The 26,900-nt window shown below is 46.6% G+C and overlaps 1 protein-coding gene across 3 annotated transcripts in view; it reads right to left on the reverse strand.

The window, feature by feature from the left end:
• Positions 1-26,900, reverse strand: part of SHISA9 (shisa family member 9) — a 333,409-nt gene that overhangs the window by 176,323 nt on the left and 130,186 nt on the right. The window lies entirely within an intron of this gene.

The following is a 26,900-nucleotide window of genomic DNA, read 5'->3' on the forward strand; positions in this document are numbered from 1 at the left end:
GGGTTCAAGGCCAGACCTAACACCAACTCACTGTGTTGCGTTGGGCAACTTCCTTCCCCTCCCTGGGCCTCCATTTCTTCCAGTGTCACATAAAAGAGCAGAACTAGATAGTCTCTAATGACCATCGTAGGGCGCTCTACTGGGATTCACTCATTCATCCATTGTCCCAGTTACTCATAAGTTCATTCAATAAATACTTCTATGTACTAAGCACTTAGGGTACAAGACAGACACAGTCCCTGTCTTCATGGAGGTGACCTTTAGTTGGGGAGATAGATAATAAATGAGTAAACAAATATATAACTTCAGGGAGTGATATGTTCTTTTGAAGATAAATAAAGCAGAGCAAGAATATAGTGAAGGGAACAAAGGGGTTGCTTTCAAACAGGAGTCAAGAATGGCCTCTCTGTGCAGGTGACAATGGAAGGAGAGAGTCATCCATGAGAAGGTCTGGGGGAAGACAGTTCTAGGTGGAAGGAACAGCATGTGCAAATGTCCAGTCTGAGAACAAGCTTGACGTCTCCATGGAATGTCAAAAGGTCAAAGAGGGTGGAAATGAGCAGATGAGGGGATCTATGCCTGGTAAGGGCTCAGTGAACTAGACTTCCAAGATGGGACCTGCCTTGACCCCAAGGAGTCACAGTAAGTTTCAAGCACCATGAAAGGCTTTTGGATATCTACGAGGGCACCAAATGGGTGATTCCAGCTCTACCAAGTTTCTCTGCCTGGAACAATCTCCCTCATCGTCTTTACATTTCCTAAGATTCAGTTTGGGCACCAGCCTTGCCCAGGGATCCTTCTCCAAGCCGCCAGCCCCAGCTGGATTGGGTCCCTCCCTCTGTGCTCCCATAGACCCTTGCATGTGGCCATGGTAGAAATCACTGGTTTAACTGTTTGCCTTCCCCACTAATCTATAAGCTTTCTGAGGACAGGGACCACATCTTGTTTGTCTCTGCATTCCCCATTGCATAGCTCTGGGCCTTGTACATAGTTGGTGCTCTGTATATAATCAAACTAGCTTCCATTTATTGAACGTCTACTATGAACTGGGCCTACCCTAAGCAGTTTAAGTGCATTCTCTCATTTAATCCTCTCAACCACTCATGACATAGGCATTCTTATTCTCATTATATATATTACATTATATTCTCATTACATAGATATGGAAACTGAAGCTCAGAGCAGTTAAGTGACTTGCTCAAAGTCACCCAGCTAATACCTGGTAAAGCAGAGATTCAGACTCCAAAGCTTTCACTCTTGCCCACCTGAGCAGTCATTCTCAAAATATGGTCTCTGGGCCAGCAGCATCAGTGTCACCTGGCAATCGGTCAGAAATGTGAATTCTCAGGCCCTGCCCCAGACCTAATGAATCAGAAAGTCTAGCTGGACAGCTCAGCAATCTGTGTATTCATCAGCCCTCCAAGTGATTCCAATGCATGTTCAGGTCTGAGAACCACTGCACTAGAGTTTGTTGTCAGTATAAACTCACTCGCTATTTATTGAGTATTCACTGGGTGCCAGTTGGCATGTTAAATGCTGAAGATTCAGTAGTGGGAAAAGACCATCATCAGCTCGTGCCTTTATGGAGCTAACTGTCCAGTGTTTGTTGAATGAATGTTATACTCTATCATACTTGGAACCCAAGGCTAGGGCTCTGTAAAATATGGACTGTCTTGACCACAGTCTTTTTCCTTGACACATGGCGAATATTGTGCCAAAAGTCCACGTGAGCTAGAATCATCCTGAGGAGTATGCTGACAACCCATCAACACTTTCTTTTTTGGCTTCCCTTCCCTGGCCCAATGAGGTAGCCGTACTCAGACTTGAGAAACTATAATTTGCCTCTTTCACTCCTTTCCTCTTCCCCATTTCATGAAGACAGAGAACCTCTGCAGAATGTAGGGAGTCAACCACCGCAGAAACGAAACAGCAAAGCTGACCACTTCCCAGCATCCTTCGCTTAGCTTGAAAGCACAAGGGCAAACTGTGTATTGTGGGCTAATGGGCTGGTTCCCCCCAAAGCAGAAAAATGTTTTAAGTAGATGCCTCCCAGTCTCCAGAGAAACACCTTCCAAATACAAGGTGCCCGCAAGTAGGGCCACAAAGGATGACAGCTCAGAAAACTCTGCTCTTCTCTCACACAGCCACCCCTGGGGCCCAGGAAGTATTTGACAAACACCCAGCAAGTCTGCTCTGTCAGGGGGGGGTTTGGGTGGGTGGGTGGGGGGACCGATCACATTTAAAGCGAGGAGGAGAGCACAAAAAGGAAGGAACATGTATTTACTGAGCATCCATCATGTGCCAGGCACCATACCAGCTGCTTTACTTAGATGCTATCATTAATTTTTCTGACACTCTTACACAAATTAATATCTCGACTGTAGAAGAAACCAGGACTCAGGGAGATTAAGTGACTTACCCAAGGACACACAGCTAGCATGGAGCAAAGCTTGAATTCAACCCCAGCCATGCTTGACCACAAAGACCACAGTGTTGTCGACGATATGAAACGTTACTCCTCATTACGCTCAAAGCAAAGTCTACAAGCCAATGAGGAGACAAGTCCAGAAAAGTCCTTCACCAGGGAAAATACGTTTCATCTCCCATTTCAAAAATACGAATCTCATTTAACAGGGGACATGGCATGTGTGGTGTCGACGCTGGGACAAAATGGAATTAAAGTTGGCTTTCCCTCTGACTTTGGGAAAATATTCTGAGGATGTTTTTCTATTTTAGGCACAGTTACAACCAGAACAGTCAAAGTGAATTAGTTTGCGGGATATTTTTTTTTTTTCATTTTTGCCTAGTCATCTGTAAACAAGATCTATTAAAATAATTAAATGCAAATTTGGTAATTTCCGCAACATTTAACTCAAAAATAGCAGATTTTATAAGAATGGGTATATTTAGCACTAAATTGGCTCTTAGCTTACTTTTGTCTAATGGCCTATTTTAAAGTCATCTTCCGAGGATGGGAAGTTCGGCGGCACGTTTTGTCAACTGTTTTGCGCAGTTCCCAGGGGAAAAAAAAATGCATCTTCTATCCTCATCCCAGATCCGAGGAGCACACTTAGAGAATCTGTCATATTTTACCTTTTCTCCTTTCTTGTGACAATGACAATCTTTTCTTTCCCAGAATCCCTTTCTGCTGGCGCCTTGGCACAGGATAAAGAGAGAATGGAAAAGTACCAACACGCTGGGACCTGGACAGCCTCCTTGAAATGGGAGACTTCTGAACAGCCTGCTCTTGTGGGGCATTCCTTTATGGGGTGTGGCCTGCAGCTGGGCAGAGCGTCTGGAGAGGACAGACAAGGGAGGAGGCAGACAGAAGGCGGGGAGTAAGCCACACCTATTTAAATCCTGGCGCCTCCCTCTTCTGCCAGAGGAGCAAAGATCTGAGTCAGCAATAATTTCATCTGAACTGGTTTGCCCTCGCACTGTCTATACCCCCCACAGTACCGTGCCCTGTGTATGGTGTAATGGAAAGGCTGTCACCTCAGAGATGCAAAGGGTACCCAGGCTGAGGGAGGGGGAGGCCAATGAAGAAAAATACCAAACTCCCGAGGAAATTCTCAAAGCACACCTGAGCACCCGGGAAAAAAAATCCAGGGCTGAACTGGGGCAATAGCTACTCAAAGGGAAACAGGATTTTCCCCAGAGGACTTGCTTTCTCTGATTTCTCATCTGCCTGCTCTCCCCATCTCCCACATGCACATGTCACATCCTGAGTTTTAACAGTTAAGCCACTCTTTTCAGATCCTCAACTGGAAATCCATGACAGCTAATGCTCCTGGATCCCCTCACATGCGGACCCTTCCCAGCCTAAGTTCTAAGCTACATCCAGAAATAGTCATGAATAGCCACCATTCTGCTAACATTTATCATAAATTTTACACTGAATGTGCCATTTTATGCATTATTTAGTTGATCTTGTCTAAAGCTCTGCCAGGTGAGTCTTATTAGCATCTCTGATTTGTAGATGAACAAATGGAGGTCCAGAGATGGAAAGCAACTGGACCAAGATCACACAGCTAGTCAGTGGCAGTGTTGGGCTTTTCTGAAGCGTTTCATTGCAGTGAGAGACAGGAGCTACAACAGAAGCTCCTCCCACCTAAGTCATCTTGTCTCCTGAGGCTGAACTCAAGCCCTGGGCCAAGACCCAGAAAAAGAGGGTCCAGTCCCCCAGGCTGGCTGTCTCATCATGTTCCCCATCCCCTCCAACCCCACTGCTGCCAACCAGATCCAGGACTCTATGTCCCCAGCAAAACTCAAAGCGTGACCCTTTCCATCCCTCCTCAGTATTTCCACAAATGGGCCATGGTGTCAAAAGAAGCAAGCTTCAGATTCCCTCTCTAAAATTCATATAGTCCCGCTAAGTCTGGTTCTTAGAAAAAGAAAATCTTCTTTATAAGACATGAAAATCAGCCCATCTCCAACTTCCATCCATTGGTCTTTGTTTCCCCTCAGGGGACAAGCACACTTCTTTCTGCCTTAACATATTCTTTGTCTCAATCCTGAAATGCAAAGGAGGCTACATTTCATTCTAACGCATCCCCCTTTCTCCACTTCACTGGCGCCATTTTGCCCAGGGCCCTACAACCATCTCTTACTTATGTGACTGAGGCATCCTCTGACTCTACTGTTGGCTTCTTCCAATCCATCCTCAACATCATCTTCTGCATTCTGGATAATTTCCTCCAGTCCATCTTTCAATTCACTACCTCTCTCTGAAGCTGTATCTAATCTATTGTTTAACTCTGAAATCGAGTATTTAATCTCAAGGATGATATTCTTGATTTCTATAAATTTTAGTAGTCTTTAAAAAACTTGTTTTTTTAATAATATCCTCTGCTTTCATTATTGTCGTTCATCCTTCTTTTATCTCTTTGATCATTTTAAACAAACTTATCTTATAGTCTCTTCCAGACAGTTCTATTGTCTCAAGTTTTTGAGAGGCTACTGCATTTATTGTGCCTGCTAACCTTCCTTTAAGGAAAATGCCTAATCACGTGGCCTGTAATTTTTAAATTATGAGCTCATCTTCAATGGAGGTGCTTTTATTCTGTGAAAGTCCTGTGAGCCAAGGGATGTAGAAGTTACCCAACAAGCAGGGTGAGAAAGGGGCTTGCTCTCTGGGTATTTCCTTGGCCCTACAGTATTTTATTCCTTAGTTGATCACGTTAGAATTTCTACACCAGGTGAGTACATTCACGCATACACAGATTCCTTTTCTCAACCTTGAACTCTGGGCAGGCAACAACCTTCCTTGTACATTTGGACAGAGTTTTTCTAGCCCCTTAATAAAGGGGGAAGAGGTCCAGCCTTATGTGGGGGTGTCAGTTGCAACTGATTTATAATCTCCAACAGTCCTATGTGTTTTGAAGAAAGGAGAGAGCTATGCCAGTTGAGTCTGCCATTTTGCTAACTATACTCTCCTATGCCACAACTACCAGAGTTACCAAAATGATAGTTCTAAAACACAAATTTTATTGTTACCCTATACAAACACATACACACACACATCCTCATTCCTCACACCCACTCCTGCTTTCCTTCATTTAATGTCTTCCCCTTGACTAAAGAACCAAATCTCCATCCTCATCTCTCAGCAAACCCATTCTCATTCGGCTCTCCAGCCACCCTGGCCTCTCCCAGACAAACAGGTCTAAAACAGACTTTCTCACTTTGGAGATCTTGCTGAAGTTGCTCCCTCTGCCTGGAATGCTCTTCCAGCCCCTCCCTCGACCCCCAATCCTGGTTAATTTCTCTTCATTCTGCAGATCTCAATTTGCACATCTCTCCCACAGAGAAAAGCTGTCTGGCCCCATGCTAGGTCAGGTCGCTTGGTTATATGTTCACACCGTACCCTGAACATCATCATAGCATTTCCCACAATTGTCATTTTAATCGCATGAAGAGTAGTTTAATTTTTGTCTTTCCCACTGGGCTGTAACCTCCAGAAGGAAGAACTCATCTGGATTGTGCACAGTAAATATCTGTTAAATAAATGTGAGCACCCTGGCTCCAGCTCACCCTGCCACCCTCACTGACATGCACCTGAGTTCACTTCATTTTCCCATAAGCCTCTTCTGAAGCAATAACACCGCTGTCTGGAAGGCTTATTTACCACATGATCGAACTTCGCTTCTAAGCAGCGGGGTGACGCTGAGTTCATGGAAACATATTTCTACAAAGCAACAGCAGCTTCCTTGGTGGCCTGTTTTCAAAGAGAAGCAGCAGAAGGAGACTGACTGGGTTTGAAAATGGATATGGTCATGCAGGTTTGGTCTTGGGTCTGCCCTACTCTCTAGATGAATTTGGGTTGCTTGGTCTTTTGGGGGCCCCAGTTTCCTTGTTCTTAAAATAAAGGGGCTGGCCCAGATAATCTATAAGAAATTGTTCTGCGTTTTTGAGAAAGCTGATGGCAAGAACAACCTCATTGCGAGAGGCAAGAGCTTTCTAATGCCTACTGACAGTGCGGGCTTGGGTAAGCCGCTTGATTACTCTACATCAGTTCCTGTATCTGTAAAGAAGAGTTAATCGCAAACCCTATCTCCCTCCCCCGTTCTCACCAGATTATATCCAGCATGGTATAGTGGATGCCATTGTCCCATGCTGACTCCAGTTACCAGGAGGGACCCCATCCCCCAGCTGCTGTGAATGACGGTCACTAAAGACTCACAGCCACCCTCCTTGGGAGGTTACATCCCCCAGTCCCTTGCAGGAGCCCACAGCCAATGAATGAATAACACAGGAGCACAGAAGGCCAGACCCACTGCCTTAAAGTAGGGCCAGCTCTGAGACACAATTGAAGCTCCAGAGCTCACCATGGGATCAGGACGAAGACCAGCTGAGATGGCCACATCCCTGCTGAGTTCCTTCCCCTGAATTATCTTGCTTTCCTTGCTACCCTTCTCTGGAAAGTATGCCTCAATAAATTACATGCACAAGAATCTCCAGCTCAGACTCTGCTTCTAGGGAACCCAACGTAGGACACAACGTGAGGCACTCTTGCTTTGCATACATCATCTCATGCGATGCCTACATTAATCCTCAGAATAACTCACTCATATGACCATTGTATAGATGAGGCATGAGACCAAGAGAGACCAAGCAACCTGTCCAAGCCTCAGTCTTAGCATGTCCCTATCCAGTTCCCTCACCAGACCCCTGGAAGCGCCACCATGAGCCCCACAGAGGCAAGGAGAAACAGAGAAGGAGCAATAGCATCTAATTCTCAGGTGACTCCTTTGCCAGACAATGGGTGGCCCTGCTGCTGGCTGCCTCCCCCGATCCTTCAGAGATGGGAAAGCCCAGGCTTACCTGGCACGTTAGTTCTGAGCCAGGTACACACACACACTCAGCAGGGTTGTTGGGGGGGTGACACTCCAGGCAAAGCTGGTGGGGCAATCCAATGGAAAAGCTGGCCCAAGTCGATTTCCACAGCAAGAGGCAGTGAAGGAGGTGATGGACTCTTTTGAGAAGGGAAGAATTTTCCCTAAAACACGCACCTGATAACCTCTGGACATGATACCTTTCCACCTTTTCCTTATTCCTATTTTATTTAAGGAATGGCTTTTAGGACAGTGACGTGAGCCCCTGACTCACCCACACATGCACATATACCATTGCCGAGAATATTTTTTATTGCCTCCTCAGGATCCATTCCCACCTCTCCTTTCAACCATACCCTGCTTCTCATTTGGGAAATTTACCTCCATTCCAATCGCGAGGTTTGGGCAGAACTGACCTTTCCCTCAGTGCTAAGGATGGACCTCCATACCTCCCCCAACAAGTGACTGGTTCAGAGAAGAGCACATGACCCAGTCTGGGCCAATGGGAGAGACAGAATCCTAGGACTTGAGTAGGTGGTACCTGAAGAAAGATTCTCTCTTCACTGAAAGGTGGAGGCTGAAGATGGAAAGTCTGCAGCTGTTGCAGCTGCTTTTGGACCAAAAGAAAAGAGCATGGAGCCACTGATCACCCATAAATTGGTGCCTGAGGATGGAGCTAGGACCATGGAAAGGCAACGTGAGAGGGAATCAGCTCTTCAAACTGCTAGATCAAGCCCCACCTGAACTGAGCATCATCTCTTGATTTTCCTCTTGCTTTAGTCAATAAGTTTCATAAATTGTTTAAGCCAGGGTGATTTGTGTTTTCTTTTTGTATACAATGCAAGTATTAAGTGATATGTTTCTATTCTGTGTGTTCTCAAGGGAATTAAACACTTCTGGTTAATGTTTCACTTCTCCTTCAAAAAATTCACCCCTACAAGATTCCCAGTCCTTTTTTCTCCCCCTCGGGGTTTTCTGTTGTTGTCATTGTTGTTGCCTTGGCAATTACCTAATGAGGTGTCAGTGTCTGCTAAGTATGGCAAAATACAGAAAAGATATTTAGTGGTAGCCCCTGTCTCCACTTACATTCTCAATTACTAATCTAGACTATAGGCAGTAAACCGTGTCATCCCCCCATTTTCTAATCTAGTTGAGCAGTAAAGGCCATCTTGAGTGCTGGATTGAGAAATATTCTGAAATCCAGTCCTGCCTGGAAGGAATGCTGTGACGATGTGATATATGACATTGATGTAGGAATTAGGGGCTGAGGGTGGGGCGCACATATTGGCCACCTCAGGTCAATACCATACCTTGAAGACCTGCTACAATGTCTTAATGTTCCTTGCAGCCAGAAATTCCTTCCTCATGTTCTACCTAAATAATTCATATTGCAATTTCAGTCCAGCTTTCCTTAGCTTATTCACAGTGGCTGTGAGGACTGGCTTGTCAGCCTCATCTGACCCTATTACATTCATGATAAAAAGTGCTATAAAGCTGCCTTTCCCATCTCTTCTTCTTCCCCATGCTAAATGATCCCTTCCCACAGCATTGGGTCTAAATCTAGACGAGGCACTCCCTCTCCATTTAAAATGACTGCAAAACTCAGATAGCTAAGAGGCTCCTCCTCTGGGGATCACATTTTCCAACCATTCTTGGGTACAGCAAAAAATCCCCGAATTAAATCAAATGAGATGAGAAATAGTTTTGAAAATCCCAATGCTCTATAACCTAGCTACTCCCTTCTCCCATGTCTAACTTAGATCTCCAGTGATAATCAATACACGGCTAAAGTTGGACATCAGTGGCCGAAGTTGGACATCTGTCAATCACTACAAAGCATTCATTGGGATTCTGGTAAATGACAACTAAAGAAAAGGAGGTCCCATTCATATAAATACACCATGTGCCCATTCTTGTCACATCTGCTCTTCTTTTAGTAAATTTTCTATCCCCCAGTGTCTGTGGTCTTGGTGAAACTGTAAATCTGTGTGTCTCACGTTCCTCTACCAAGCCAAGGGGCAGATATACAACCCAAGCTAGACCAATGGGGCCCTTCCTGGACCTCATCCCTGAAATGGAACGAAACAAGGTTGAGATCAAGGTCAGAGCTGATCAGATGGTAGTGTCTAGACAAGACTGTCCAATTATCCTGCTTCCTCCACACCTGGATTCCCCGGTTCCTGGTTCCCCAACCTTCCCTTCTCTTATCCATTCAATGTATTTTCACCTCACTTGCATTAGCCAACGCTGGTTCTGCTGTTTGCATCAATGAACGCTAATGTGTAGTGTTAACACTTTAAGAAGGTGTTTCCTGGATTTTTAAAATCTTAATTATAGATTAAAAAATAACCATTTCAGGGGCCGGCCCGGTGGCGCAGTGGTTAAGTTCGCACGTTCCACTTCTCGGCGGCCCGGGGTTCGCTGGTTCGGATCCCGGGTGCGGACATGGCACTGCTTGGCAGCCATGCTGTGGTAGGCGTCCCACGTATAAACTAGAGGAAGATGGGCACGGATGTTAGCTCAGAGCCAGGGTTCCTCAGCAAAAAGAGGAGGACTGGCAGTAGTTAGCTGAGGGCTAATCTTCCTCCAAAAAATAAATAAATAAATAAATAAATAACCATTTCACACTTGTGCTGGCAGTACATAAGAGTTTGGTCCTGGAAATCAATGGCAAAGATTCTCCATATACAAACTGAATAATGTCATGACAACAGCATTTTTGCCAAGGAACCAGAGTCATCTGAAATTACTTTTGTGATGTTGATCTAATGTCTCATTAAAATTAGGCAAATCAAGGAGAATGCAAATGCCATCAAACTGAGAGAGCATTGTCGGGAGAAAATAGATCTTCCAGGAGAAATGAATTGTTTACGGGGTGTCGTGATTGGCACAAGCGTCTTCTCTTGTTAAGGCACTTTTGCAAAAAATTTGAGTGTAACTTGCTAATTGCACAGTGCAAATTACTTAACAGTGGAATGGGTTTCGTGCTGTTATTTTTAATGACCCACCTTTGTCTCTGTGTTACTTTAGTTCATCATCCTCGAATGCTGATAATAACAACAACAACATGCAGTAAAAGCCTACAACGTGAGAGACACCATCCTAAGTACGTCACCTTCATTACCTGAATTCTTCCTCACAAGACCCCACGAGATAGGATCTGTCATCACTCATGTTTTCCAGACGAGAAAATGGAAGCTTAGCGAGAAGCAATTCCAAGTGTGCAAAGCTTGTAAGGTACCCAGCTGGAATCCAGGCCCTGTATCTCAACCACTATATCATGACCATCATTAAGCATCTTCTACGTGTGAGGGGCTGTGCTAGGCATTTCACAGAGATCCTATGCCACATTTAATCCTCACCACAATCACCTGAAGTGGGTTTTATTATGCCCATTTTACAGAAGAGGAAGGTGAGGTTCAGAGAGATTAAATCACTTACACAAGGTCACTCTGCTAGATTCAAACTCAGGCTGTCTGGCTGCTGCAGAGTCCCAGCTCTTAACCACTCTTGGTTAACCAAAGCCTCCTCTAGAGAAGGTCAGACATGGCCTCCTCCTTTATCCTCCTAATTAATTTCAAAAGTACTATTGAAGAGTTTGAGCGCCTCCCAGCTCCAGTATCTAGTACCAGGTTTCACATCCTTTAGAATCTCCATCATCGAGTTGCTACAGGATTAAATGAGTTGATATATAACCTATCAAACACTTAGAACAGTGCCTGAGACACAGTAAATGCTATATACACATTTGCTATCTTTCTTTCTTATCATTCTCATTACTTAAGAGAATCAAATAAGCACCTGTTTTCATTCCAACCACTTATGTGTTCATTACAACCCTTATAGCTTTATTCAATAAAGCAGGTCCCTTGGGATGTCTAGTGCTTAGGCTTCTATCCATCTTCCTGGCTTCTTTTCACTTGCTTTTGCCACATTTTTATGATTATAAGTATAACTTGTGTATCGTTACAAGTAATCACAACAGAGGGGTATATATATCAGGATTTTCTTTAATGTAAACTGGACTTCCGCTCCGAATTAATCCAAGTTGACTAAGACTGGCTGTAATTAGAAGTGGCAGCAGTGGGGATGGGAAGAATGCAATACTCCGACTTCCCTTAAGGGGCTCCTTCCAAGTCTTCTTACCAACACCCACTTCTCCCTCGTCAAAAGATTCTTATGAGTATCTGCCTTTTGCCAGGCTAGGGGGAGGTACTACTTCTCAGGTGGGCGCCCCCGGGGTCATTTTTATGCTAAGCAAGCCCAACCTACTTCCTGGCCATTCCTGATTGGACCAGAGATGATCACCTGACCCAAGTTGGGCCAATCAGATTCTTCCTCTTGAAAATTTGAAATTGGCAGAGACCTTCCTTGCCCTGGGTTTGTGTTTGAACTAAGAAGTCAAGTAAATGTGGGGCGGGGGGGGGGTGGGGGGGGGGGGGTCAAGATTTCAGTTTTGAGGAGGTCATCTTTTGCCATGTGGATAAAGTAGAGAAAGCTGGTCTGGACAAAGAAAGGGAATGAAAAAGGTAAAAAGGAGAGGAGATAGAGAGACGAAGCCAATTGCTGAGCAAATCTGAGATCAGAAGCTTTTCATGCAGAGAGAAAGGCAGAGTGATGGTCTTAGTTCTGAGGTTTTCCAGTTCCCGGCCCTGGTACCTCATGGAGCTGGCTGTTCTTCTGCCCTTGGAGTCTGTGAGATGTCCCTGGGTCTTTCCAATAAATAAACACTGCCTTTTTTCATTTTATTGAGGTCACACTGGTTTATAAGATTGTGTACATCATTATATTTCAGTTTCTGTATAGACTGCATCGTATTCACCACCAAAAGTCTAGTTTCCATCCATCACCATACATGTGTGCCCCTTTATGCCTTTTACCATGCCCCCACCTCCTTCCCCAATGGTAATCACCAATATAGTCTCCATATCTATGTGTTTGTTCGTTTATCTTCCACATATGAGTGAAGTCATACGTTAATTGTCTTTCTCCATCTGACTTATTTCACTTAGCATAATACCCTCAAGGTCCATCCATGTTGTCATAAATGGTACAATTTCATCTTTCTTATGGCTAAGTAGTACTCCATTATACACACACACACACACACACACACATATATATATCACATCTTCTTTTGCTTTTTCTGGCTTGAGTGGGTTTCTGCTTCTTGCCTCAAAACCGGTCATAACCAAGGCAAACTGTCACTGATGCTAAGAGCTAATGAATGCTCTTGTGATTTTAATTCATAGAAATGACCCTAAAAGTGATTTATTCATTCATTTAACAAATACTTCCTGAGGGCTTACTATGTGCCAGGTACCATGACAGGCATTGGGGGTACAGTGTCAAACACACAAGAGAGAGCTATTAATCTGTGAAGATGATAACCAGGTAGATTTTTGAGAAAGAATGGAGGGAAAGTAAGGAAACCAATGATTCTAAGATGCTATTGCTAATGCCACATAATGAAGCTTCAAGAAGCCCATCCAGTAACTTACTTAACTGAAGCCCGTTGAGTTACGTCCTGTTTGACCTTAAAACAAGTCGGCAAACCTCTATGTCATTCTACACCTCTAAAACGGCAGAGGGATGTGTGTGTGTCTGTGTGTGTTTGGAAGAGGGGTTAACTATAAGGTACTGAGTTAACAAATTTTATCATATATAACTGTTTACCCTGATGCCTCAAACAAAGATGCTCAGATTTAGAGTGTTTGCTAAGGTGAGGCTAGCATCTTGGAAAGAACATGAGATGTGAAGTTGGACCAGTGGTTCTAAACAGGGGCTGATTTTGCTCCTGAGGGACAGTTGGCAATGTCTGGAGACATTTTTGGTTGTCACAATTGGGGGGCAGGATGCTACTGGCATCTAGTGGGTAGAGGCTTAGGATGTTGCTAAACACCCTACCATGCACAGGATGCCCCACAACACAGAAAGATCTGGCCCAAAATATCAATAGTACTGAGGAAGAAACGCTGAGTTAGGCAAACCCTGGGTCTGCCTCACCAACTGTGTGACCTTTGGCAGGCTACTTTGTCCTTGGGCCTTATTTCGTCTTCTCTAGAATGAGAACCACTAATACCTTCAGGAGAGGGCTTTTGTGAGGGTTAACTAAGGTAACAGATGTGAAGTGACTTGCAAAGAGGAGACACCAATGCCACCAATAGATATGATCAACTAAATGGGCTCCTCCTGCTCAGCATCTCCAGAAACCTCCAGGCTGCATTTTCAGAACCAGAAGGATCTCTTGGGAAGCCCACAGGCTTAGCAGATGCTTCTCCCAGCCCAGCCTGGTGGGTCCCCCCATCTTCCTGTCTCTTGCAGGCAGCAGGCACAGCAGAGCCCCTTGCATTCAAAACATCTTTCTAAAGGTTCAAGCCATGGGGACGTGCTTGGGATCTCTTGGCTCCAGGCCCCAGAGGATCTCTTGCCATCCAGGCCCTCTGTCCCTGGAGGGGCCGACACCAGATGCTGGCGATCAGCACATGGTGAATAATGGAAACTTCTCAAGTATGTAACTAGGTGGCATGTTAACTTCATTACACCATCCAAGCAGATGATTAGGAAATGTCCACGCCCCTGTTCTGCTTCCTCGGTGGTCCTGCTCCCCAGAGGTGGATCAGGGAGTCAAGCCTCATACCCGTTGGTTTTGCTCACGTCCCATCCAGGCTCTGCTCCTTTGTGCGGTATGCCAGAGTACATTATGGTACAGGGCACATATACAGTCCTAAATGGGTACATGTGTCTCTATCATAAACCAGCTTCACTTTCCTCTCCTGCCAAGTGCAGACAAGCGATTTAACTACCAACAAAATAACAGTAATAATGATAATGATAAAAAGAACAATGTTCCTGCCAGTGTAGGATGCTGGCTAGAGAAGGATGTCTCTCCTTTGGCTTGGCATGGCCAGGCAGGGAAGGAGAGACAAGAGACATTTACTTGCAATGTAAGTCCTCAAGGCTGAACGCTCTTAATCCTTAGTGTGTGTAAAAATCACAATGGAGGTTTGCTAAGACATAGGCATCCTTGGGCTCTTTTTGACTGTTGGGCAAGGGATGGGGCCCACGTATCTGCACGCTTGGAGAGGTCCTCCTCTGAGCCAGGATGCCTCAACTTTAGTGTGCACCGGAATTGCCCAGGGGGCTTTGTGTCAGTGTCCTGTGGCTGCCATAGCAGATGCCCCCCAAATGGGTGGTTTCAAACGGAAATTTATTCTCTCACAGTTCTGGAGGCCAGAAGTCCCAAAACAAGAGGTCTGCAGGCTTGATTCCTTCTAGAAGCTCTCAGGAAGAATCTGATCCATGCTTGTCTCCTGGCTTCTGTGGCTGCCAGCAATCCTTGGCTTTCCTCAGCTCATAGACACCTCCCTCCCATCTACGCCTCTGTCTTCATACGACCTTCTTCTCCGTGCCTCCTTTCCAATTTTCTCCTCTTCTAAGGACACTTGTCAATGGATTCAGGGCTTATTCTAATTCAAGATGATCTCATCTCATAACCCTGGTCTTAAATACATCTGCAAAGACCCTTTTTCTAAATAAGTTCACAGTCACAGGTTCTGGGTAAATATTTCTTTTGGGGGCCACCAGTCAACACAGATTGCTGAGCCCCACCCCCGGAATTTGCATTTCTGACAAGTTCCCAGGTGACGCTGATGCTTCTGGTCCAGGGACCACACTTTGAGGACCACTGCCCTAGGAAAAACTCCACACCAAGCGATTTGATGTTCTGGCAGTTAACAAGTGTCAGATGTCTACAATGAACACAACTATGAAAGATTGCGGAGACTTTTTGCCCCCATCTTTCATTCTTGACCTCTAATAAGCCCTTGCCCTGACTCCCTTGTGAACCCAATTAATCTTTAGGAAGCAGTAAGGCCTACTGCACAAAAAGGAAGGATTGAGCTTGGCCAGACCTGGCTCTGCATCTTGCCAGCTGCCTGAGTTTGGATGAGCCATTTCATCTCTCTGAGGCTTAGTCTCCTCCTCTGTAAAAGGAGGATAAGAATCTTGACTGGCCTGTTCATAGGTCTTGAGAGGACTGAATGGACCATATATGTAAATGCAGCAAAGGCTGGAGCTAAAATTCTCAGCAAGCCAGCAGTCCTGAGAAGTGGCCCTGATCCTGATGTGTGATGGGCACATGGGAGCAGGAAGGACTCCGGCTCTAGTTTTGCTATATTATGACCAGAAGCGAGTGTGTCCTGTCCCATCCCTTCCTCTCCTGGCCCCGCGGAGCCCTGAATTCCTCCTCTCCAACCAAGCTACTGTCTAGTCATGCCTCTAGACCAAGGATGCCCAGTAATCACACGAGATGTTGCCGCCTCCGCTGCGGTCCCCAAGGATGTGCCTCATTAGCTTTCATCTGGCTGGCTTCTCTGCACTGGGTCCCAGGTTTATTTCTGACCACTGCTTCGCTGCATCACTGAACTGTCTTTGACACTTTCAGGACACTGGGGAGATGACCTGGGCCGGCCAACTACCCACTAGGAGACTGACAGGCACTCAGGCCTTCAGAATGGACTGAGCTGGAACCAGAGACAAGGAACCATCTAACCTCCCAGGGCTACAGAGAATCAGGGCTCTCTCATTGGCATCCCCGCAAGATGCTAAAGCATTGAGGGGGCCTCATGCAATTCAGGAGGCATCATGGGGTCAGAAAGGCCTGGGTTCAAACTGGGGCTCCATCTCTAGCTAGCTGTGTAAACTCCAGAATTTCCTCAACCTCTCAGAGCCTCAGCTACTTGATCTGTAAAATGGAGATAACAAGAGAAACTCAGGTACCAGGAGGATTCAAGGAAAGAATCCACATTTACGTGTTGGTCAAAGAGCCTACCTAGCACGGAGAAAGTGCTCCAAAGTACCCTTCTGGCTGAGTCTTCTCCCTGACATGGGAAAAGCACAGGGCCAGAATCACAGGTTCACAAGACCCCAACTGGGTGGACATAGAACCCTTGCCACTCTTTTTTTTTTAATATATATAACATAAAATTCACCATTTCACCATTTTTAAGTGTACCATTCTGTGGCATTCAGTACATTCACGCTGTTGTGCAAACCATCACCACCATTTCCAGAACCCCTTGTCCTTCTTGAAAGATGAGTGAGCAGGTGTAACATGTTCGTTCCGGAGGACTGCAGGGCTCCATGAAGTGGTGGGCTAGTTGCTCAAGAGAGAGAAGGACCAGGTCAAAGGGTGGGGGTGGGGGGTAGGAAGGCGGATCTTGAGAAGCCATCTCATCTGTCCCCCTGCCTCTAGGAGTGCTGATCCTACATCTTCCATCCCTTCTCGAGAGTGCCCAGGGAAGGTGGCTGCGCAGACTTCTTAAAGACAAGACACACCTGGGTTCAAAGGTCAGCTCTGCTCTGACCAGTGTAGCCTCAGTCAAGCTATCTCTCAGCCTCCCGCTCCTAATCTGTAAAGTGGGGAGAAAAATATCACCTACTACAAATGTTTGCTAGTGAGCTAACGTATATAAAGAGCTTAGCAAATAGTGACATAGTGTACATAGGTGACAGCTCTCCTGATTGGAGCCCCCGGCCCCTGCTCGAGCCTCCTGCAGACATGCCTTTCCGGAAATTTGTTAGTGTGGCCTCATTCTGCAACTCTGAGTCCTCGTTAGGACAGGAAGTCTTTCCCAAGCTTAGGAGCCCTGCCTGGCATGGCACACTCGGGTTCCTCTCACGTTCCAGAGAATGTCCCTCCCCCAAAGGGGACTGAGGACAAGAATCACCCCAAAAATCTGCCCGCCAACCCAGAGTCGGGCCCCAGCCTGGCCAATCAGATGTGCTCACCCTGCAGTGGTTTCCTAGGTAACCAGTACTCCTGTGCCAACACAGAGAGACCTGGCGCCGGGTGAGGGGGAGCAGGGGGAGACAGAGAGAGAGAGCCTGGAGTGGCCAACTGACAGAGAGAGGGTCAGAGATGGAGGGGACAGAGGACAGACACGGTCACGGAGACAAACTGGCACAGGCAGAGATACAGGGGGAAGAAACAAAGAAGGGTGAAAGGAGGGAAAAAAGGAAATCTCATCTCTTCTTTTACTGTTTGCTCACACACATCACATACCCATATACACACACACATACATACACACACATACACACACACATATATACACATGCACACATACATCCAGATCCACATACATACATATGCACATACACACATTCACATACACTCACACAACACATGTACATATATACACACATGCACACATGAAAACAAATACACATACACACAAACGTGTGCACGATATATGCACACGTCTAAATATACACACATGCACACACGCACACGTATACATACATACACACATTCAAACAAATACACATACACACACATATATACACACATACACACAATACACCCACACACACACCCTTTCCCTTTGCAAGTCACGGGGAGCCTGGGCTTCCTGACGGCCCACAACAGTATTTGCTGACATTCGGGCAGGCTGTCAAAGCCATGCCTCAAAATCACTGTATTTATAGAGCCAGTAGTAAGCAGTGGAAGGAGGGCCTGGGAGATGCGCAGGCCATTCCCCACTCCTCCACTGGCTGAACCACTGCACAAGGGTTGGTGCTGTGAGGGAACGACCCCCATGTCCCTAAGTGACAGGGAGAGGGGGCAGGAGCGCACGGGTGTCTTCGCTTGTGTTCACACACCCTCTTACAAACCTTTTTATTTTATTTTCAGGTCCACAAAACAACAGGAAAGTGGTGAAGATAAGCACTACTTATAAAGCATTTTCTATGTACCAGGCACTGTTTACATGCGTTCTCTCATTTCATCCACAAAACAACGGCTGTCGGCCCATTTTTGGGATGAGGAAACTGAGGCACAGGAAGGTGAAGAGTGCTGTCTGAGGTCTGACACCTCTTGGTCACGGATCCACACAATTCCCAGCCCAGGAAGCCCAATTTCGGAGCCTATGTGCTGAACCATTCGGCTGCTCAGCCCTCCCAGAATAACAGCCCCATCCCAGCAAGCCTGGAACCGACTGAGTGTTAGAGACTGTGCAGAGGTAGTTAACGCCAGTCTGGGGGTTTGAGGAAGTGACATCTAAAGTGAGATCTGAAGGCTGAGGGGGAATTAGGGCGAGGACAGAAGTCGGGGTGGAAGGTGGGAGCGTGGAGCATGCCAACAGGGTAAGAAATGGCGTGAAGGCCTATTTCAAAGCCTGGTTGGAGTCAGGATGCAGCAGCAGCAGCAGGTGCAGGTGAAATTGGGAAGACAGGCGAAGGCAGTGAAGGGAGCACTAAGCTGGAATACAGAGTTTAGTCCTACCCCATGGGCGAGGCCAAGCCATTGAAGAGTTTTCCTTTAGGAGAGGAATCACGTGATCAGATTTGCCTCTTAGAAAGAACACATTGGCTTCAGCCAAGAGAACAGATTAAAGGAGGTCAGTCCAGCTGGAGAGACACAGAATCTCATCTGATTCTTCCCAGAATGACACAAGAGAAAACTGAGGCACCGAGGGGAGAAGCCATTTGCCAAAGTCACTCATCTGGAAAGTGGTGGAACCCACATTTGAACTTGAATTCATCCAACTCCAGAGCTTAGCTCCTCAGCACCCACACGAGCCCCAACCATCTGGGTGTCACCGGTAGGCTCGCCAATCTCTTGGCCAACAAGAATCTGTAGGAGATTCTGCCTTGGCCATTTCTCCTGCATCAGGACCAGATTCCACACCAGTACAGGGAAAGAAAAGAAGTGTAAGTGCCCATTCTGTCTCCTCTGGGTGTTTTCCACAAGAAAAGTCTAGTTCTCCATGTAGTGTCATTACCTGTGCCCCTGGAGCCTCCATAGGCATTATCTATTCCTTCCTATTTGAATATCCAGCCTATGACGTAAAGCATTCAAAGCTCTAGGGGGCATTGACGGTACTCCTGCCCAACGCAGAAGACATACTTTGCCCAAATTCCTTGTCCAGCCTGTGATCTAAAAGCAGACACTTTTAACAAGCCTTCTAGAGCCTCTATAAGGGAGGACCCAGATTCCAGTATAACACGCCACCTATTTGCTGAGAGACCTCTGCTAAGTCTGGGGAACAGCGTAAAATAGATCTGCCAGATGTAGCTGACAATAGAGGCTCTGTTTTGGATTCACTGGATTGACAATTGTTACAAAAGCAGCAGCACATATTTATTGCACACCTACTATGCACCAGCCATGGTGCAAAGTGCCTTATATTCATTATACTTTAATTCTTAAACACCGCTATGAGGCAGGAATGGTTAGTACTGCCATTTTACAGAAAAACAATGTGAGGCTCATAGAAGTTAAGTGACCTGTCCACATTAACCAAATTATTAATCAGTTCATTCCACCCATTTATTAATTGAGTGCTTGCCATTTACTAGGGGCTCTTCAAGACACTGGAGTTACTCCAATGAACGTGAATAACAGAAAATGGTTCTCAGGGAAACTGTATTCTAGAGAAAAGAGACAAAAAATGAACAAAGATACAAAACATAAATGAGCATCATGATGATGATAAGTGCTATAGAGGAAAGAGAAAAAATTCAAAGGTGATATTGTATCAGTCAGGCTCCATTAGGTGATGCTACAGTAACAAGTGAGCCCCAAGCCTCAGTGGCTGGTCCATCTCTCACTCACACCACATGTCAAGTGAAGATAGGCAGAGGGATATGGTCGCTGCAGTCACTCAGGGACCCAGGCTGATGGAGGCTTCATCTCAATGTACGTTCCATCTCAGTGTGTTCTCCACGGCAAGGGAAAGAGGACACAGAAAATCACACGCGGCTCTTAAAGCTTCTGCTGAGAAGTGACACATGTCACTTCTGCTCACATGTCACTGGCCACAGCAAGTCTCATGGCCACCCCTAAACTTAAAGTGAGGGGAGAAGAGATTGCACCCAGTTCCTGGGAGATGGAGAAAGAAACTGTGGCCAGCCTTCCTTGTGTCTCCCTCAGCGAGGGATGGAGAGTAATCGAGGGGCTGTTTGAGCAGAGAGATCAGAGAAGTCCCCTTGGACCGCAAATTGCAGAACTGGGATTCGAACCCTGGTCTTTCACACGCCTACCCCTTCATGCTGGGCCAGGCTACTAGGATGAATTATCAGTGGACCCTGGCACGAAAGACAGTTCATACACCACAGGTACACGAGACCAAGACTCACAAACTGAGCTGTGGAAGGCAGCGTCCTGTCAAGGTCTGGTTCAGAGTGATGAATGACCTGCAAAGTCATCCTGACAAGCAGATATTCTAGGAGCTCCAGACAATAGTCAGCGCTTCTGCTTTTCTTGGAAAATTCAAAGGACTTATACCTGGGTTCAGAAACTTTGTTTTCCCTTCCTCTATTCCTTTCTACAGAAGAGCCGTGGTGTGGAAAACCTGGGAAGACTTCTAACCCTTCCGGTAACAGAATTGTTAAATTAGGGAAGGAACATTAAAAGCATTTAAAAAGAGAGGAAATCTCACCTGAGAGCTAAAACCACGGGTCAAAGCCCACCTGGACACCTGACGTTCTTATTTTTACGTCAAGTGCCTAAACAAAGGTGTCCTTTTCAAGTGAACAGAGGGAGTTCCAGTTGGTTGTGTCCTGGACATGGTTTTGACCTTGAATTCTGCCCTCCTCTCTCCAAAAGCTTCTGTGGTCCATTGCTTATAGGCCCACCCAGTCCTGACCCTAAGGAGGAGCTGGTGTCCAGACGGGGGCCCAGCCCACATGGTGGTGAGAGGATGGGCTTGAGCAAAAGAGAAAGAGGAAGAATGAGAGAAGAGGAGAGGACGGAGAGACAGAGGGAGAGAGAGAGGGAGAGAGAGAGTCTCAAGAAGAGAGAGAGAGACTGAGAGAGAGACAGAGAGAGAGAAAGGGGGAGAGAAGGCCAGTGTTAACAAAGTGCGCTCATTGTCAAAGATGCTGCTGGAGGACCAGAGGAAGGAAGTGGGGGAGTGCAGCACAGACACGACTGACACCTTTGTGAGATGAGGACCACTGGGAGACCTAGGGGAGATAAAGGCTGGACTGATTACACTAAGGGAAGGGGACTAAGGGTTGCCAAGTGTCTACTCCTCACGTCTCCCTGAGAGGTGGGACTCGCATCCCCCTGCACCAGTGAAGATGCAAAGCTCAAAGGAGGTCGTAGTTTGTGGTCCATCAGGTCTCAGCTCAAAGTCACATCTCAGTGAGGCTCCCCACCCCAATCACCCTCTCCCTGGGCCCTGCTCGATTTCCTTTCCTCCAGTGAAGTCAAGTGGTCCTGTTGGTTCATTTCTTCTCTTGTTTCTCGCTGGCTGCCACAGAGCAAAGATAAGCTCTCTAAGAGTGGGGATCTGTCTCTGTTCTTTGACTGCTGCATCCCCAGCCTCTACAGAAGTGCTTAGCACATAGTAGGTACTCAATAAATATGTGTTGACTATGTCAATGAACGACCGTGACCTGCCACTACACCGCTTTGAGTCTCAGCTCTCAGCAGCCGAAGTTGAGAGTCAAAATACAGGAAACAGGAGGCGGAGGCGATGGCGGCATGGATCCAGACACAGGGGTGCAGGAGATGACCAAGCCTCGAGCCAGCACAAAGTCTGCCTCAGCCAGGAAGCCACTAAGCATGTCCTGGGCAGGGCAGAGCCGAGCACTGGGGTGGGGGTGGGGGTCAGAGACAGGGGCTGAGCCGGGCGGTCAGAAATGGGCCGGGGCTACCCAAAGAGCGGGTGCTGGGGAGACCTCTGCTTTTTCCTGGTGCCAGAACCCTCAGGACCCCAGATTTCCAGAGTCACGGTCACCACACCCAGTCTCCCAGTTGGCGCATTTCCCCTGGCGTCTGCTTCTGGGGCCCAACAATTGTCTGTATCTGGTTTAGCGTATGAGCCCTTGACTAGAAGCCATCGCTGACGCTTGCTGGAAAGTGACAAGATATAAACAAAAATGCACAATAAATAAAAATAATCTGCCTTCCTGATGTAAGAAAGGAGAGGATGCTGAAGGACCCGGCACTTAGACAGACGCGCTGCATAATTATCTCATGGACGCCCCACAATAAATCACCGAGGTAGTAGTTCATGTTGTCCCCACTTTACAGATGAGGAAACTGAGGTTCAAAGATCATATTGGGGATGAATAACCTGTTTTGAACACTTTGTAAATGCCGGGCACTACCCGGAGCACTTGTCACGGATTTTTTTTTCCACAACCAACTTTGAGACATGCTGTGATTAAACCCGTTTTACAGAAAGGGAAACTGAGGCACTGTGAGACAGGGGCACTCAGCTGGTGAGCAGTGGCTCTGAAAGCATGCCCAGGCAAGTGTTCTGACTCCTGAAACTGTGGTCCCTCCACCAGGAAGCAGGACAAAGGGGAGCAAGTGAGCCACTCTCCTTGGGTGCAAAATATAAGAGGGGCGTCAACTCAGTCAGCAAGGTAAATAACATTTTAATGCAAGCGTTTTGAAAATCAAAATTAATTCAAAAATATCCAGGATGAAAAAAGTTCAAAATTTAAAATAAAAGCAGAATCGCTAACTGTGCTGGGCCAGGCCAAATTAGAGCCTGAGGCCAAAGGAATAATCAAGGACACCCTCCTCACCCTAGTCCAGCAAACTCCTGAGTGACCTGGTGTCAAGAGCTCATAGGGGATGTCATAACTCATCCCCTTAAATAATAAAAATCCAGTACTCTTTGCAACACTTTAGCAAATATTCTGTAACTAAAGCATCAGTAAATCCTCTTGAGGTACTCAGGACCCAAATTGGGGTCTCCATTTTTCAGCTGTGGCAGCTGGGACACAGAGAGGTTAAGCAACCTGCTCTAGGTCACACAGCAGGGTCAGCTGTACGTAGACGCAGTCCTTGTTCTACTCTATAGAACTTTCAGGTGGAAAACAGACCATCATCTTTGCCCATAAGATTCATCTGGACACCTCCACTATCTTCCCAATCTGTGTGGAGCTGGTTGTTTACTCCAGCTCAGGTTGCCAGATTTAGCAAATAAAAATACAGGATGCCCAGATAAACTTCAATTCCAGATAAGCAATAGACACTTTTTAGTATAAGTCCCATGCAATATTTAGGACATGCTTATTCTAAAAAGTTATCTGTTGTTTATCCGAAATTCAAAATTTTCTGAGCATCCTATATTTTATCGGCAACCCTAGCTGCAACAGACTTGAGACAACCAAAACAATCAGGTAATTAAAATAATCCTTATTGGGCACTCACCTGCCACCACTGGCTCCCTCCCTCCCTCCAGTCCAGCCCCATTTTTCTTCCATCTGTTCTGCAGGTACAGCGAGCTCTTTCCAACCTGAAGGGCCTTGCACAGGTCCTTCTGTCTGCTTAGAATGTTCCTTCCCTCACTATTCAATGGCTCAGTCTTTTCTGTCCTTTGAGTCTTGGCTTAAATGCTTCCTCCTCAGAGAAACCCTCCCGTCACCTCGCGTCCCATTCCTCCCGCTCCCTCTGCTTCTTGTCTGTCTCTTTCACAACAGGAATCACAACTGGCAATGATTTTATTACATGGCCGGTTGCTCAGTATGGGGCTTCCTCTCTGCAGTGGATTACAAGCTCCAGAGGGCAGTGGCTGTGCCTGTCCGGTCCTGTCTCCCTCCATCCCCGGCACCTGGGACAGTCCCATGCACAGAGCGCTCCATAAATGTGTTGAGCTACTATAACCATTGGGCATCCCCAGTCCAGCAGCATCTTGCCTCTCCCCAGTGCATCCTCCAAAGTGACCTCATATCCACATTCCCTTTAACCCAGACAGCGTACAAACCCACGAAGTTCAAAGACTTTGCCCATATTGAACAGTCTTGGACCTTGGAACTCGCCAACCCTCAGATTACTTCCCTTAACAACAATAATAACCAAAAAAAACAAAAAAACAAAACAAAAAGTATTATATAACTCTAGATGGGGGAATAGTCATCAAGAATATTTCCTTGCCTAACATCATCCTGTTATTATTTTGACATCTGTGTAGGCTGCAGAATGATTCCTTGAACGCTGTGTGTGCGGCATATTTATATCTCTGGCTGCAGCACAGAGCATATGCAAAGGCTTCGGAAGCCTATTCTCATAGGTCCTGCTTGTAGCCGTACCAAGCCCCGTGTGGAGGGCCTGAAAAAAGCATCTCTGTGTTTACTACGGTTAAGGGGATTAGCTTCCAAGTGGCAGGGGAATAACCCAGCCTTGTTTTTTCTATATGCCAGTTCCTTTGGTCCCGATGGAGACAGAAACACTGGGGACAAAAGGTCCCCATCCCTCATACCAAGCAGCTGACTTGAAGGGGACCCATCTGATTCCAAGTAATAGCAGCGCAGATACCATCCAGCGGGGGCCTGTTCTCCCCAGCACTGTGCCAGGCTGTTTCCAGGCCTTCTTTCTCCCAGTCCCCACCATCCCTCTCCATGATCAGTTCCACTCTCCCTGCTTCTCCGAGAAGGAAACTGAGGCCCAGAGAGAGGTTAAAAAAGCCAGCCTCAGGTCCTCTGGTTAACACGACGTGGAGCGGAGGATGTCAACCTCAGTCTGCTCCTCCCAAAGGCAAACATGCCTTCTAGGGACGATCTGGTCAATATCGTCACCGTCCTCACCAGCAGCCCCTGTCAGCGGAAGGAGGACAAAGACATCTGAGTGGTTTTCCCAGAGACAATGCCCATCCAGCCTAAATAAGGAGGCACAGAAGGGGCACAGTGAGGGAGCAAAGGGAATGGGGACTTTGGAGTCAGGCCCATGTGGGTTCAGTGGGGCCGTCTGCACTCACTGTCCTGCGACACCGGGTCAGGGTCATGACGTTTCTGAATCCCGCTTAGCTCACCTGTAAACTGAGGATAATGATAATAACCCTACAACCTGTATTCGTTTGCTAGGGCTGCAGTCACAAAGTGTCACAGACTGGGTGACGTGAACAACAGAAACATGTTCTCTCGCAGTTCTGGAGGCTGGAAGTCCAAGAGCCAGGTGTCAGCAGGGTTGGTCCCTTCCGAGGGCTGTGAGGGAAGGATGTGTTCCAGGCCTCTCCCCCTGTGTTGTGGATGGCAGTCTTCTCCCTGTGTCTCTTCACATAATCTTCTCTCCACGCACATCTCTCTCTGCGTCCAAATTTCCCCTTTTATAGGAACACCAGCCCCATCGGATCAGGGCCCACCCTATGGCCTCACATTAACCCGACTGCCTCTGTAAAGACTCTATCTCTGAATAAGGTCACATTCTGAGGTCCTAGTGGTTAGGACTTCAACATAGGGATTTGGCAGGGGACACAATTCAACCCATAACATGACTTCATAAGAATGTTTTATTGATGAATACAGAAAAAATATATGGAAACACCTTCCCAAATGTCCATCTCCAAACACACAGCCATCACACACCTTGGCCAAATGCAAATCCATACGATTATGCATTGCCCTTTGGTGAGCTGCTGGGTTAGAGGGTAAGGGTGCTAGTGTATATTGGTCCTGACATAGATCTCTACCAGCAGGAGACATCTCCCCCACACACACATACACTGGCCAACGGCAGGCCAATGTCATGGTGCCAGCCTGGTGTACAGCAGCTCTGAGTATGTGCTAAAGCTTTCAATGGCCCAACCCTGCAAGCTTATACTTGTGGCTCTATTGGGCTTGGAGTGAATGCTTGGAAGGGGATCTTTGTGGCTCTAGCATTTTATTCCCAGCTCTGCCACTTCCCAGCATCACAGCTTCTTCCCTATGCCTCAACTTTGCTCATCTGTGAAATGGGAAAGATCACGAACACCTATTATGATAGCTGTGAGAATAAATAAAGGAAGGAGCGTAAAGCGCCTCACAGCTCAGGGCCGAACACAGCAGGTATTTGTCAACCTGAGGTCCCCTTGCTGTGGCCACCAGGGGGCCCCTGAGTAACAGGCACCGGGCAGCACCATGGGTCCCAAACTTAGCGGATGTGAGAATCACCCCTTCTCATAGGGGTTAATTCAGTAACTCTAGGGCCAGGCCTGGGGACCTGTATCTCTAGCAAGCATTCAGGTGTTGTTACCCCCAGAAAATAAGTAAGTCAAATTGATATTTACCCAATCATTGGAAAAGCCATTTTTTTCAAAATTCCTATGGCTGAGCCCTGCCCCACCCCCAGCCTACTGAATCAGCATCTCCAGGGGGCCAGACCTGCACATTTATAGGTAGAAACAGCTCCCCCAGGGAGATCTTGAGGTCCATTCTTAATCAAGAATCACTGGTTTACAGCAGCAATTCTCAAATTGTAATGGATCAAATCCCCTTGAGAGTGTATTTAAAATGCAGACTCCTGGGCCCTTACTTCCTAAGCTCTGATTCTTGGGTCTGTGATGAGGCCCAAGAATCTGCTTTCTAAAAAACATTTATTTCCTCGTTTGTTTATTTTTAATGAGTTCACATTGGTTTATAATATTATATAAATTTCAGGTGTACATTATTATATTTAGACTTCTGTATAGACTGCATCGTGTTCACCACCAAAAGTCTAGCTGCCATCCATCACCATATTCATGTGCCCCTTTGTCCCTTTTGCCCTCCTCCCATCCCCACCCCCCCACCCTTAACCACCAACCTGTTCTCTTTATGTGTTTATTTCTCTTCCACATGTGGGTG

Source organism: Equus przewalskii, chromosome 12, assembly GCF_037783145.1.
Source record: "Equus przewalskii isolate Varuska chromosome 12, EquPr2, whole genome shotgun sequence".
In the NCBI taxonomy this organism is placed as follows: Eukaryota; Metazoa; Chordata; class Mammalia; order Perissodactyla; family Equidae; genus Equus; species Equus przewalskii.